Source organism: Temnothorax nylanderi, unplaced genomic scaffold (genome assembly GCF_030848795.1).
Source record: "Temnothorax nylanderi isolate EJ_2023f unplaced genomic scaffold, tnyl_v1.0 TNYL_tig0014_pilon, whole genome shotgun sequence".
NCBI lineage: Eukaryota > Metazoa > Arthropoda > Insecta > Hymenoptera > Formicidae > Temnothorax > Temnothorax nylanderi.
The window spans coordinates 1,711,455-1,727,593 of NW_027249076.1; the positions used below are offsets into that span (position 1 = coordinate 1,711,455).

General features: G+C 35.4%; 1 protein-coding gene across 3 annotated transcripts in view; it reads left to right on the forward strand.

Moving 5' to 3' along the window:
* The window catches only part of LOC139768166 (protein madd-4-like), a 185,037-nt gene that overhangs the window by 135,088 nt on the left and 33,810 nt on the right, over window positions 1-16,139 (forward strand). The window lies entirely within an intron of this gene.

The following is a 16,139-nucleotide window of genomic DNA, read 5'->3' on the forward strand; positions in this document are numbered from 1 at the left end:
CAAAGCAAAACGCGTGCATTTCCACTAACAATCATTGAAGGCTTGAAATATTCTTTTACGTTAAACAAATATCAAATAGTATATATTGAATCAACGTATCCATTGTGACTGCGCGTTTAAGCAGATATGTGCATAGGTATCATGATTGCACGTAATCACGGCTACTTTAGAGATGCAGTGTACGATCAATTGTGCAATAGATAGACGACTATTTACTTATTATCTCATTAGTGTAAATCGCGCTCTCGCGATGTCAAGAACAGGTTTGCACAATTAGAGGCGATGCGAATCTCGTGCTACGTACGAGGCGACTCGAGGTCGCGTCTCAAAAGAATTACTTCTAGGTATACAACCTGAAAAACACATCTAGAAAACGAACCTCGTCACCCTGGGTAAATTTCTTCCCGACGCTAATTTCGTTCTCTCTCGGCGCTCTCGGCGTACATCCCAATATCTCAGTTAACCGCGAGCGAAAAAATGCGCAATGCAAACGATGAATTGTCGACGGTCCGAAGGAAGTTCGTCAGCGCGGGCCAGTTACGCGAATTACACCGGAGCAGAGGCTAGCCGCGATTGCGGCGGTCGGGAAGAATCACGGCGAATAAAATGAGCGAAGAAAAGGAAACACAACACCATTAGTATAACGAAACGGGGAGGCGTGCACTGAATTCAGGATTCCGGTCTTCCGCAACTGCGTCGTCCTTCCAGCGTTTACCCTCTCGGTGTCTCTGTCTGGGTCCTCTTTGGTTTCCCTCGGCGCACTGTGTTAACACTCGTAATGGCGCGGTGTGTATTTCAGCGAGGTTGTGCCCTACCGACGTTTTACCAGCGACGAAAACAGGGGAAATTCATTTGCGGAAGCGAGACGAAAATTTCGCCGCCGCCGTCGTCACCGCGACGCGATAACGCGGCGAGACGGCGAGAGGTTTCGCACCCCGGTCGATAAGACGGCCGTGCCAAGTGATTAAAATTAATTTAGGGTTTTGGGATTCCAAAGGACGGAAGGAGACTAATGAAGCCGAAGTTGAACTGAGATCCGCCATTCACAAAGCTGAATATTTCCACAAACGTGAACGCTTGTAGGCAAACAAATGAATATATATTAAGTAGCAAATGTAAGAAAGCAAAAATTTTATTTAGATTAAATTGATTGAAAGAATCATTTGGAAATACAAACAATGATTAGGTTTAGATGAGCAATATAATAGTTAAATAATTAAATCAATAAATTAAATTCTTCTAATTTTCCAATGTGGTATTATTAACGAGCTTAAATTTGGATTAAAATATGAATCAAATTAGATAAATTAAATCTATTACAGATTAATTAAATCACGCAGTAGGTGATAATAATTTTGTCTTATATATTTATCCGTTAATTCATTTACAAAGAATTAAGTAAATTGAAAATATACCAACAAAGATAAATTAAAATTGATTATTCGGCAAATAAATGGCTAAAGCAGTCATTGATTAAAATTAAGTTTCCTTTTAGATTAAAATGCTCGTTAGCCATTAGTTGGATTATGAAAGCTTCTCTAGAAATTTTGATGCAAATTTAAATCTACTTTACTCCGATCATCTTCCCTTTGATTTGGTCGAAAATGTTCAATTATAATTTAGAATTATAATTTGCATAAATATCCAAATTTTCCCAATATAGATTAAGAAGATCTTATGAAATTGCAAGTTAAAAATGTACCTCATCGTTATTATTATAAAGCAATAAATGATAATAAGATCTTTCCACAAGGATTTCTTAGTATATATACATATTAAACTGAGGATTTTAGACTTTAAAAAATAATTGATTGAATCAGTTGAATTTATCCAAATAACGGATAAGTATTAAATCTTAATATCCTCATCTTCTTTATATTTTATTTAAATTATTTTAAATTATTTCTTTAATATGCACCTGAATGGATTACAAACTTGATTTAGATTTACATAGTACATTATATTTCTAGTACTCTCTTTCTTTCTCTATTTATTAGATATTTTTTTATACCAATTTAACAAAGATTTGATTTTTTTCATGTATGTCACAGTGAGCTAAAGCGAAGTTCATACGTATCTTCCTACGAAAGTAATGGTTCTACTCTCGGAAGATTATGTAGATAGTGGTATCTCAAATTCTCCATTATGGTCTGCGACAGTTAGGAGTTAAATTTAATTAATTGCATTTAATAGTCTTTTGTGTATAACATAGTGTGAAATAAATTTTGGAAGGCTGTCGCATAAGCACACTGTACATTAGACAAATTTTCATGGCTGGAATGTGCATACTTGTAATCTCTGCGTATATTTATTCGAAACCTCAATGCTAACATAAAAGCAGTCGCAAATCTCTCGCAAAAGCAAGAAGAATAAATCCGCGCAACTTACAACTTTGCGTATTTTAAACATTTCACCGCGTATACCGAACAAGTTTCACATTTTTTAAATTGAAAAAATTACATACATGTCATCCCAGAAAAATTCGTAAAGTTCTCGACGCGTAAAATAATAGAAATCCGTAATTCGTAATAATTTATTTACCGCGCGTGATACACCTCGCGTTTTGGTATTAACACGCGAGTAATTTATTCGCCAATTGTTTCATAGTGACAATATTTACTGACCGTATTGTGATGACGCGGGACGCGAACTTGGAGCCGGACCGACAGTTAATAATAAACTGCGATAAACATATTGATCCGCGTAACCAGTTATAATGAACGACGGTGATCGTATCAACATTCCATTTACATCTCGCCGACCATTTTATTAAACCAATTAGCGCGCATTTTGTCACTTCTATCGTTAATCAATGGCCGCCTTTGTTAATAATGAAGGACATTGTTATACCTAAATTATCAGATCGCTTATCTCGTAGTCAATTAAAAGTGGAAGTCACTGAGGGTGTGTCAACAATGAAAGCGCGTTGAAACTATCGCAACGTAATTATCAACTTTGTTTTGTGATGATAATAATAATTGCAATGACTAAAGAATATTTCTGTTTATACCACATATTTTAAGGACATCTTTCTTTTCAACAGACCGAGATTGGTTGGTAGCGCAAATTGATACACATATCTATAAATTAGCAGTTAGAATAATGGTCCGAAGCCGGAACTGTTGAGAAAAATCCAGGACAGGTATTCGTAATTGATGGATATGCCAATGTGTTCGGTGCGTAAATAAATAAAACTAATGGATGCGAACCGCTCAAATGAAGCCGATCAGTCATGCTGTCTCGTATTTTTTATTTTATTTAAAAAAAAAATGCTAGTATCGCGACATGTGCGAAATACACAAGCCACGTAGCAAGACGGACGATCTGCGTACTGGAATATCTGCTGATAACAACATTAACGTGAACGGTAAAAGGGCGGAACTGCATTCTGCGCAAGACGAGGGCAATAAAAGTGTGTATAGCGCCCCGGACTGGCGGGGATATTTCAGGTCGTCGCCGCGCTCTGCTTCGATATAGTAGAACGAAATCATTGCCAAATCCGCGCTACGCATTCGTGTTTCAGCTAGTGTATATCGTTACGTCAGGATGGAATAAAAATACGAAGCGTAGGAAACTCGGATGTTGGGCGTACGCGGAAAATTTAAAGTTAAGGAAACTATCATTAAAATTTTGTTTCTATCGGATAATCTCTCTTTCGCCTCAAAACGAGTTTCGATTCTCTGGAGAGAGAGAGAGGGGGGACGGAGGAGGAGAAAAGGAGGGGAAAGAGAGAGAGAGAGAGAGAGAGAGAGAGAGAGAGAGAGAGAGAGAAAGAGATTCGAGTATGTATAATACAATAACGCGGTTTTTTTTCCTTTTTCTTCTATATATTTTATAAAATATCCGCTCTCCTGTATCAAATTTGAACTCACCAACAGTAGTCGAGAATTAATTAAGCCGTAAGAGTAGTCGCGTACAGTTTCAGAGATCGGAGCGGCGCTAACTTTGTACGTAATTCGATGACCACATAGTGAACGACATTGCGCTTCACTCTGCGTTCATTTTAAGAACTATCTCGATAACATCATCATGCAATAACAAAGTGTAATTTAAACTTCTATTTAAACCCGAAAAAAGTGTAGATTATTCTAGTTCTTAATAGATTATAAAAGTGACGAGGTACTGAAATAGTTATCTTCAAACTCAAGAACTGCATAAATCGATCGAAGATGTACATACAGTAAAGAGACACACTGTGTGAAAAAAATTAATTTAATAAATCACTTTTAAGTATTTAAAATATTTTAAGAAACGAATTTTTCTCTGTCTCTCTCTCTCTCTTTCTTTCTCAGGCTCGACACAAGTTATAAACAAGATATTTTTAAGATATATTGTCCTTATTCTACAAATACATATTAGTTATAAATACGATATTTAACCTATATATCTTTACTGATATGATATAAAGATACTAATAAAATATGACAAAAGTTTTTCTCCATAATGCATCGTTGCGATATTCAAATCGCTACAAATATTGCTTGTTTATATCTGTTAAAACTTAATAGGACCATTTGCATTAATAAATTAATTAAATCAAAACTGTTTGCGCAATATGTACAATTCGTAGATATTTAATATTAATACAACGATAATGATTCCTACGAATTTGCATTGAATTGTTTCGAAATCAACGTATCCGAAATAGAGGACGTTTGTTACCGAAATTACACCATAATTGGAATCACGAATTAAACTATAACATTTGATACGATTCAACATTTAGTAAGAGAATCTTCCGCTAAAATTAATCGAAATTTGACTGAATAGAATTCCCGAGATATAGCGCTAATCTCGAATGCATTATTAATCAGATGAATATATCATCGCGTGCCCCGCAGCTCTAAACTCTTACAACTTTACTTGTCTGTAATAATTTATAATTGTCTATCATTATTGTACCAGCACTGTGAAGTCAATAATAGCATGTTACTGAGACGTGAGATTTGTGATGGTTGTTGCAATTAACCCCATCTCGCTCTACTGTCGTCAGGTTCGTGCTCAGGAAACTTTAGACGTGCTTAAACTTATATTGTTAGACAAAGGGAGAGATATCAAATAAATAATCCGACAGCAGCTAAAGAGCAGGACGCTATCTCGTATCCGTTATTTTATATAATATCGTTACATTATTTGAAAAATAAAAAGGAAAAGCAAAGAAAAGTGCAAACTGATATTAAATCTTCCGCCAAAATTAAACATATTTCCTTGCAGATTACTGAGTATTAATACATTTTATAATTAATATCTAAGTCTTTAGAAGGACTATAAGAGATTAAGCTTTCTTGAATCTGTATACGCGCAAATTCTGTCACTAAAAACGTGTATAACGTATAATTACGGAAATGCATTCCGTCGTCCACGTAGAGCTTTTGCTAGCGAAGAACGATGCATACGTATACAACATACGCATGCACGCAACGGATGCACTGGAAGATACGCTGTCAGTGGGTAATGACAATCTATGCACGAAACTGGGTTAAATTCGACGCTCGGATCGGCTAGACTAATTAGCGCATCCATGTAATGTATTATAAAATCAGATTGTAAATTACAGCACGTATATATTACAGATTAAGTTACGTAGGCTCATCTTTTGATTAGCGTGCAGTAGCGTACGAGATACAATTGAGATAAACGCAAGTGTTGGTTTTGCATCGAAACCTAAAACTCTCTTGTTTTGACGTAAAATAAGATTTTTAGCAAACTATGTGAATGTTAGTTTCATTACTTAAGTTTTACCTCGAGTGAGGAATAGATCCTAATTATAAGAATAATTGGAATTTCTAAATCTTGCTTCAAACAGAAGAATCAAATTTTCATCATTATAAGCATTTGTTTTTCAGGATAATTATAGTAATAATACATTTTTAAAAATAATATTTAATGATTACATCTTTTATTGATTATATAAAATTTTGCAGCCTAACGTATTCCTAATAAAACATTACTACATACAACATTCTTATCACATAATTTATCAAAATAATATATCATGTGGGTAAGGAGAAACATATATATTCTTGAATTTATTGCAATTACTCTCGATTGAACTTAACTTCAAAGAACGCGAGCGAGATGCGAGATAATACCCCCAGCTTTATTCATGCGTGAGAGTGCAGAAGTGGTATGAAAGCGAAAAGGTCGCTAACTGTGACGAAATTTGATGCACTTTTCAGCCGGTATCAACAAAGGGAAGTCACATTCCGTCATGGTAATCGCATTTACGGCCGATAAACGCGTGTCGGTGCACTGTGTGCATTATGTAACGATTGCGTAACGAAAGGCTATCTGATGCTTGCACTTGACGAAGAGGGCCACGTGAAATCAGGGCAAATTTGACGAAACCGTGGGTGATTACGACGCGGTTAGTGCCAGAGTTACACATCGTCACGTTGCAACATCTATATACGACGGTAATCCCTAAATCCACCTGGCAAGCGATATCGCTAATGAAGCTGCGATTCAATATCGGGCACGAGAAATAGTACCCGTTAAATTCGTTGTAAAAATAATAAAATGAAATATTTACTACCTACTATCCACATGTCTACCATTCAAATTAATTATAAAGTTTTAATCTGAAGCTTTCTATTTTAAAAGTTACTTTTTTGACAGGCGACTTCTAAAAAAAGAATAATTAAAAAAATAGAATAAAAGAATATAATTTACTTAACTGCACGGAGAGAATTTTCTCTTAAAATTTACCCTGAAATCATGATAGTTGTGGGACAACATGTACCACCAAGAATTTTATACGTGCTATTCTGATTAATATCCACCATAATAAAAAATATTAATATCTATTACATTAAAATATAAAATATGTTTGATTAATTTTACTAAAATATATCTAGGAAATTTCAATAATTTTTCAAAATTTACCAATCTGCTTGGTAATTTTTACCATGTTGTTTGTAAAAGGTCTTTTGTATATTTTAAAAATTCCTTGGTTGCCAAGTTGTTCCAAGTTTGTAGTGAATTTAAGGGTAAAATATAACAAAAAATTCTCTCCGTGTGTGATTAGTTAATAATACGTCGCAAGGAAAATTGTATTATTTAGTTTTAGATAGCGAAAACGGAGTACAAATATAAACATAAATAGACTGCGACACGATTATGCAACTTTCTTATGAGTATATAAGTCGAGACTGCATGATCATTTAGTAACGAGAGATAAGGAAAAGAAAAATCTTGAATGAAATCAGATACTACATTCGGCGAAACTATTACAATGCGATTCAGAATGGGGTCGGATGTGTTTGCATTGCGGTAACTGAATACTCGCAGGAATAGGATCCAGTGAAATTTAGGTCTCGCGGAATTAAAACGGGTGGAAATCTCCGAGCGCATTCGAAGGACTGCCATGCAACTCGTGTGCGGTAGCATCGGTGATTTCAGTTGTCCAAAAGATCTGTCGCTTGGATTATCGCAATTGTTTTATTAAGCGAACGCTTAGAGAGAAAGAGAAAAAGAATATTCCTAATTTTTGTCCCGAAAAACGGAGAAAACAATAATTTCTGATTTTTTTTACCGGAATTTATAAAACTGCGAGTGTTGAAGTACCTACGTGTATTTAATGTCTATTCGCGATTTAAAGTTATTTATACACCGACACTGTTTTAATCACGTATAATAAGATAACAGATTTTCACTTGAAATTTTCTCCAAGAAGAATAAAATCTTTTCGTAAACGAGAAATTATTTATACCCCGAGATTAAAGTTAGGACGAGTATTTTTTAATCGAAAGTAGTAGGGGTACAATAGACCATTCTGAAATAAATAATTAACCACGAAGATATCGTCTGACTCAATTTGAAATGAATTATTTGGGAATATCCAATTCGAGTATCGTATTCGTATTCGGGGGTACCACTTGGTACGTAATATCGGAAACGCAAAAGGACGGAACATTAGATTCTGATCGATAGTACAGTCTCATTCTACGAAATTACATGACTCTGTAAACATATTTTCCTGTTATCCGATCCGTTTCTCTTTCTTAAATTCCCGTTTTTATATATTTCCCGGTCACAAAAACCGATGGTGCACATTGCAAATATTATTGTAGCATCAAATCGATATGTACATACGTTTAAAAGTTGCATTGTATAATTATTACATGTGCTGCTGTATTAAATTTTAAGTAAACAATGTAACAACGAGATCAAATTGGAAATTGCGAAGTTTCGATGAATAATTCCCAACTGATCGAAAACTTGTTATCAAATGTGCCTCCAGATATAATGAATATATATTTAAACTAACCAGATATATTTTTTAAACTAACTAAAAAGTATGTTCGGACATAAAAGTATATGCGAAATAATTTTTTTCATAATTATGTCTCGTATATCTTTTCGGATTTTTATCCCGTATAGGTGCCATGACGCGATTGTACATATGTAGCTATTTTATTGTTTTGAGTTTCTTTTTATGATTCAAATACTATCTGATAACGAATGTTGATGATAATGAAGGATGGTTACGGAATTTATTTTCAAGGGGATATTAATTAAGCCATGTGTGTAATTCGCGCCTTGGTGCGAGCGTATTTTCACGCGGTACTTAAGGGTCCACCTTTTCGCGCGTGTAGCGCGCACTCAATTAAATCGGTCCTCCCTCCCGAGAGGTAGGAAAACTCGGAGTGACAGGTTTAGACGTTTGGGCGTCGATCGTGGGATCTCCGCAAGCGCCGCGCCGCGCCGCTCGCTCGCTGTTTGAAGAGTCTCTCGCGCGCGCCTCGGGCTCCATTTGACTGCATTGACGATTCGCGCGGTGTAGTTTATCGGGGTAAGTTTCCGCCCGCGCGCGCGGTGTGAAACTTTCGTCGAGTAATCCGTTACGAAAGTTATCGGGCGTAACGTGCACAGAATTTCCGTAAATACGGATAATCGAGAAACGTGCCAGCCACCGCCGCGCTGTTTCTCTTTCTCTCTCTCTCTGTATGCGTCGCATCCCAGGGCTGCACCGCCTCGCTCGCAGCTCTCGCAGATGCGATTCGGGATCGCGCCACCCCTCTCTCTTTCCGGTCGATGCTACACGGCTGCCAGTAACGATTGGCGCACGCAGAAAACGTTCCGACCGATGTTGTGCGGTACGTCGCAAAATAAAATTTCACGGGGCGTTTGTCCGCGAATCCGATAGGCGTTTCGTTGGCTGGAAGGACTTAAAGTGAAACGTGCCGCGAGAAATCAGGTTAACGGAAAAAATCGGTGAACGGCGCAAAGCGGTGTCGAACTTGATTTCGGATATTTTGATATTTGCCAGTCACTAGTGATGCAAACAAAACGAACATTTTTATTTGTATTGATATGATGCTTTCTCTTGTGCATTATTTTAGACAGCAAATATTGCAAGGGTAAGAGACCAGGAAGCTATGTACAAGAGCTATGTATAAGAGAAATAAACATGCAGAAATATGCAAATTAAGAAATGCATAGATAATATTGTTTTCGTTATATTATATTAACACAGATAATGGCATAGAAAGATCAGTTCGATAAGTAGTAAGCGAGTAATAACCGTGAAATAATTTGTTAAAGAATTGTGTTTTAAGGATCTGTCAAAAGATGAATCGTCTACATTTTATTTGTCGCGATTCTCACGTTTTCAACGTTGCATTCAACGAATAGATATACCTTTAATTAAATATCGTAATGCCCAGCGCGCGCATTGTCTCGCGAAATACTATTCCCCTTGAAACAGCCCTAGCATCCTAGACACGTTTCAGAATGTTATTTTCGCAAGCATTTTCGCTCGGGACTTCCTCGAGCCTCTGTACTTCCGGTGCTCTCTTGTCCTTACTGGAATTCTTACCGGTGGAAAAGGCCGGCATGTTATCGTAATCGTCGACACGGTGGAAAAAGGTACCGTTGTGTTTTCCTTTATTCCGTCCACAAGGGGACGTCACTTCGCGGAAAGATGAAGAAAATGGGCTCACGACACTCTCGCTCGTGTTACTTTTTCGAGATGTATTTCGCGTCGCGACATTACGTCACCCGGGGTTGCGCCCTTTTTTTTTCCTTTTTTATCCACGACGAAACGACCTCAATGAGGGACTATTCACAAGACATTTTAACGGAGCGCGACGAATGGGATTTCTTTCAAAATCCGTCCTCGCCGAAAATGGGTGGAACGGACAACGCATTCGCCGGCGGTGAATATCAAACATGAAACTTAGTGTTTAACATTTATTACAGACAGATTTATGCGTTTTTAATAAATGTTTCGTATAAATCACCGAAGACGGAAGTCATATTAAAATGAAATTCTTTTATGCCATGAATTCTTTGCCAACAAATCTCTGTTTTGATATAATATGAAACTGACTATATATATATATATATATATATATATATATATATATATATATATATGTTTGATAATAAAAATGGCGTTATTTCCAAGTTTATGTGGAATCCATTGTTTAAATTATTAATGATCCTGCTCATCTTTAATGCAATCAATGTTTATTATATCGGCAAATAAATGAGCATTGATAAATTAAAATTGATGCGTGCTTCCATATGTACGCTTTTACAATAATTGGACACCGATGCAATGAAAATTGTGGCATGTATATAACTACGATTAAACAGATGAATATCAATTAGAATAAATGTGATTCGGAAAAATTTATGCAATATTGTATTGTCGTGCATATTTTATAACAAAAAAGAATACATTTTTTTAATTGCTATAATTTGACATCTCTTTCATTTCTTCCGAAACTATTTATTGTTGGTTCAAACAAAGAATCATCATTAACGAATTTTTTGAAATGGATAAGTAAGTTGCAATAATATTGAAAATGTTATTTATATTTTAAAATATTTTGTAAAATATTTAATTAACAAATATTGTGAAACAGGACAAAGAATAATAATTGTTATATATACATGTATACATCCAAGGAGCAATTTTAATTTGTATTATGCTAAATTTATTTTAAACAGCAATATTTATATTGAAATTATTAACAACGTATTTGAACAATTTCGGAGGTAGTTATCTAATATCGTTTTTTGCACCGAGTATTGAAAAAGCGCAAACAAATTGATAAATGCGCTCTCGGTAAACCTTCGATTACCATGTATATCTAAGCGTAATAAATTCCAGTTAAAATAATCAACAGCTCGATTAAACATTTATGAGTTATTTTAATATTCGTTCGTGTGGACTTTTACGGACTATAATATCAACGAAAATAAACGGACGAATCGCATGCGACAAATAACATGGCACATGCACCTGTTCGTGGTTCCACGCAATTTTTATACATTGGTTAGAAGCAGAACGAAAAATTCAGATAAATATAATTTAATAAATATTCATCAACTATTTGAATTACCGAACGCTGACTTCGTATAGCAAATAGGCGAAATGTCGCGCGTTCGATTTGTACGGTTCGCGTTCGGTTTATTGGCGCGGCGCGTCGGCAAATTGATATTTTGTAAACATCAAAATTCGGAAATTTGTATAACCGCACGCAACGCACATACGCTCCGCGCATTCTTGAGTTCTTTCCAACAAAATATCTGTGTGTAGACGCTAATAGACAATAGTACGATATACAGCAAAGCCGTACATTGCTTTTTTTGTTATTCCATAAAATGTATAAATAAGTAGCTATACAAGTAAAAATACTCCTCACAAATTGAAAGAATTTTGATTAGCTGCTAATTGACAAGTGTTACCTAGTAAATTAATTAATTAAAAGCAATTAAAACTATATTATTAATATTTAATGTATAATTGTAAAAAAACCAGCGGATACTGAGGTGATTAATTTTTAAGATATATATTTTGATGAAATATTTCTTTATTTTAATAAGTAAACTTAAATTTACTTATTAATAAGTAACTTTATTAAAAAGTAATGAGTAGCTTTTAAGCAAATTAGTCTGAGATATCGACATTTGTTTATCCGTATTATCGTTATACGTTCAAGTGTTGAAATATATATAATTGGGGTGAAACTAATTCTCCCGAACTTAAAACTTAAGATGTTAGAGCCTTCATCGATGTTCGCCGCATCTACCCCCGTATCGTCAATTTAAGGACGAAGTAAGTTGTCGCTGTGGTGTTGCGCGAAAGGTACTATCCATTGTTCCCGGAGTACACGGGGTTTCGTAATCGGCTGAAACGTCTGGCGAATGCCCCATGGGTATTTCCATCGGCGCAAGAGTGTTGGATGTAGAAACGCTTTTGCGTAATGAGTAGTTGAGATTCCTTGTTAAGGAGCGCTCGAACTCCGCGCTGCGGCTTCCGCGGTTCCCAACAGATTTCGGCGCTTCGCCTAGTTTCTTCCTCCGGTCCTACTTCGTAGCCGATCCCGCGAAGAGTGCATACATCCCAATATTGCAGTCCGTAGAGTCGATCTCGGTACATGTTATCTTGAGAAGTAAACCACGTAATTACTCGACGAAACTCTTTTCCGAATTAAACATCGTAATACGTAACTTTCTCTCTAGCATTCCAAATAATTAGTAACACGCTTTAATTGAAAGATTTCATTAAATCTCCTCAAACAGCGTATGAATAATGGTACTGTGTTTTGAGAAAACAAATTTATTGCTTAAACTTTTGTATTCTCTAAAAAAGATGCAATGAAATATATATAAAAAATGAAGAAAGAGCAGTGAGAAATAGAATTGTATGATCAATTTACTTTATATTGTTAAATAAATGTTTTGACTTCGAATTCTTTTGTGTCCGAAAATTAAAAATATTCCCTTTATAAAATCTGGAAGACGAAGAATAAAAGTTTTATCTATAATAACAAATTAATTATGGTTATTTCGCATAAACGTCGTAAACTAATGTTTTGTTCTAAGAGATGAAGGGAGATAATTGGGAAAATCTTTTACGAGTAAAAGTTTATCTATAATAATAAGTTTGTCTATAACAATTGTTTAAATCATTTAAATAATCTTCCGAGAATTTTTTGAAAATATTATTAACATAAATTGAAACATATTTATTTGATATTTGAAGAATATTCGCATTTCTATCTCTCGTGTTAATGAATATATAATAATATCTGTGCCCTTTATCCTCTTCCGGCTATCTCATATCGGGCAAGCTTCTGTGAATGAATAATTCGACGGAAAATTAAGAATTCAGGATGCCCGGGGGTCGTGTCTACACTTATATAGCAGAATAATGCTCCTCTATGTATATCTGCACCAGAAAAAGATGATTAATTGGTGATGTCGTTTACTCATGGAAAGAGAGAGAGAGAGAAGAAAAATTTGAATGGAGAAATTTTTTCGAGCTAAAAACGTATTTAAGATACATTTCGCATTCACTTTCTTTTACTTTCGCTTTCAATGAATTGTATATTCGATTGCGCATTATTGCACAGCAGTAAAACAAATAATCTATTCCGTAGATTCATCTCTATATAAGATAACACAAATTTTTGTCACTCTTTTTTGCTGATTATTTTTTTATATCCAAATTATCTAAAAGCACATTGACTGCAAATCTTTAATATATTTAGGGCCGGTTTCACCATCTCCGATTAACTGTAACCTTCGATTAAACTCACTCTTCGTCTCTTTCTAAGGGGGACAGTTAGAAAGAGATGAAGAGTGAGTTTAATCGAAAGTTACAGTTAATCGACGTTGGTGAAACTGGCCCTTATAGTAGGTATATTTTCTCAATATCATATAAAACAATGCGAGCAACTTTGTAATATATACTAAAATAAGCTTACTCTCTTTCTTATAGCATCTTATTTTTTTTCTATTACTTATACCATAAATAACTAAAATTATTTCTTTAATCTGATGGTTCTTTTTTTGATAGAAACAACTTTTATATGCACGTAACATATGTAATCATGCTAAAAGTAATCGCGATAGCTATAACAATAAAGAGATAAATGTCTTAGAAGGTTATTGCTTCACAGCTACAAACTGTTTTATATATCATCTCTCTATAACACGACAAACTAACTCAGCAAGCTGCGGATCGTCACGTTCGTGCGAGCTAGTAGTAATCAAGACCGAAGGAAACAGCGGTAGTAGTAATAGCGACGGTTTCAAACTACCAGCTACGCCTCTCTTTGCGTCGCATAATTTCCCGATTTGCAAGAATTCGGATTGCTGAGAACATCAAAGATGAATTAAATTTGCGAAATTAAATTTACGGAAGATCCTTTCACGGAATAACCGATTGATATCTTAAATTAAGAAGTAAAGTTAAATATTGAGATGTAAAAGTACTAGTAAATACTCGTATGCTGGAGAGTGTTTGAGAGCGTTATTCTAAGTTTCGCTCTCGCGAAAATGATTCGTTGTTATCGAGTAGATATCTTACGGGAACGCTATGCTGCTCGTAAACTCAGCATATCGTCGGAATATACGTCGACCCAATTGAAACTGAACTCTGCGGTGGCCGATCCGCGCTAATTAATTACTGCGCTGCCCAGCAAATTCATTACAACAAACACTGTTCCTAACAATGGTAGCGGCGAATGTTTAGCTACATTATCCTCGCCGTCCGTGTCGCTCGGACCGGAGCTGCTGCGCAGCCGGTCATATATTGAACCCGTAACGTGTAAATTTCACGTGGTCGGCCCGCGCCGCGCCGTGCGTATTTCGCACCTACATATTTTCCATCGAATTTGATAATTACCGCGGACAGAGTTGACGCGCGTCATGTGACGCCGCGAATAATTATCATACACGGCGGCAGCGCAGCGAAATACGATTCGGCGTTGTTTATACCAAAAGTTTGCCCCGGCATGTAACTGACCGCAATTAATTCTCTCATTGAGAAGCGAAGTTAATCGCGATTATTTACTTCAACGTAATCCATATTCCAATGTAATCTGAAATAACAAATATACGAGAATATATGGATAACGATGTAATAATCTTACTATATGTGTCTTTCTATGTGTCTTTATCTTCTTTAGAGATATTGTTGTTACTGAAGAATCTCTGTAGAGTTTTAAATAAGAATTTTATTTTAATGAGCATCAGAGTTTTCTACTTTGTGGTGCTTTTATGTATAAAGAGTTAATTGTGAGATTAATATACCTAATTGATAATTATAATCCATCACTGATTACATGTATAAATTGCGTGATACATTGTAATATAGCATAAAAATTACTTATATTATATTACATTAACACTATATGTAATATAATTTCTGGTTTAATAATAAAAAATATATATATGTTACAGCATACCTATCAATAATAATGATAATGATGATGAATCTCGTTACAGTTATATTCCGAAAGTAATAGCTTAATTCGTGTAGAATAATAAAATAATTATTGTAGTAAAGTGATATTTCGGATTGTTACGTTCAAATATCATTGAATCGAATTTCGGGAATTGTGCAACCTCTTGTCACTGTAATGAGAAACGAAAAATACAATGCGAATAAGATAGGTAAGAAGACAAGGGGCTGGAAGATAATGAACGTTTCTCCATGGCGAACTTACATTGCTCGTTAACTTTGCGAGAAGTGAGGTAAACTCACAGAGGCGAAAATGTCGATAGAAATACCCCAGAGATATCGCGGTCCGACTGTAGAATGGTTAATTATAACGATAATTAGCGGGCACTTTTGCGATGGTAACTCTAGGCTCTTAGGCGTCGATCCTTCACTTTGGATTCGCTATCTCAACCTCGAGTTCGAGAAGTATAAATGGAATATAATTTTGTTCTAATTAGCTATCCCTGGGAATTGGGAAACTTTGTTCTCCATGCAGTAACTTCGACGCGAATCCGTGTAACAAAATATTTTTATTATATATTAACAGAATTATCATTGAGACGAGAAAATGTTCTTTTTGTAATTAAAAGAACTTCAATGAAGGACGAGGAGGGAATTGGAAAATGAATTTGTTATAATCGATATTGCCAAGTTATATTTCATATTTGAAATTAACACAATGACGGCTTGTCATCAAATTGTTGTTCAGAAAAAAAAAACCGATTGCCAAACCGAGGTATAGCACTTTATGAACCAAGAATAAGATCCTTATGAACAATCAAGTCTTGATGCTAAAAACTTGGGTCGCTCGTCGCCGCGAAGCGACGCGGTTTCTCGACGACACTTGTAGTGACGTAACGACGTCGTAGAAGCGTTTAATGAGCCCGGTGCCTGA